Source organism: Spea bombifrons, chromosome 6 (assembly GCF_027358695.1).
Source record: "Spea bombifrons isolate aSpeBom1 chromosome 6, aSpeBom1.2.pri, whole genome shotgun sequence".
Taxonomy (NCBI): Eukaryota; Metazoa; Chordata; class Amphibia; order Anura; family Pelobatidae; genus Spea; species Spea bombifrons.
The window spans coordinates 488,266-488,876 of NC_071092.1; positions in this window are offsets into that span (position 1 = coordinate 488,266).

Consider the following 611-nt stretch of genomic DNA (forward strand, 5'->3'; position numbering starts at 1 on the left):
GTTGCAGTCACATGACCTCAGTGCTATCACCTGACTACAGTAGGCTGGCTGGGACAGACTACCTCAGGCAGCGACTCAGTCTCAGTGACGCGCAGATTTAGCGGGAAACTTCAGGGCCTGTGAGGCGAGGCGGCAAAATGCAGCTCCCACCACCCCCAGCCAGACAGAAAGTACCACAGTCCTACCAAAACTATGTGATGTAAACCCATTTAACCCATATTAACCTGTTAGTGGCAGCAGTGACAGTGAGTGCTGTAATGTAATAATTATAATAATAGAGAGTTCTCTGTCTGTCTGTGAAGCTGCGTGGAGTGAAACACACCGAGTCACGTTCTCCCGCCGTCCATTTCTTCCTTTGTGAAGATTTATATATAAAGCAGCGTCTTCTGTTCAGCCCCCGTGTGAAGGTACCGCACGGCATGAGGTCGCTTGGGGCCTTTTGTGTCCGTGGCGCCATTAGACAGCCCAGGACACCAAGCCCTGTGATGGGGCAAATGCCAATGACTGTCACTCATCTCCTTGGTATCCGGTATTAACTCCGCGAGGAGGGTCTCACAGAACCAGAACCGTGATGACGTGTCTCTTGCGTGTGAGAGCCGGTCAGGTAGGGC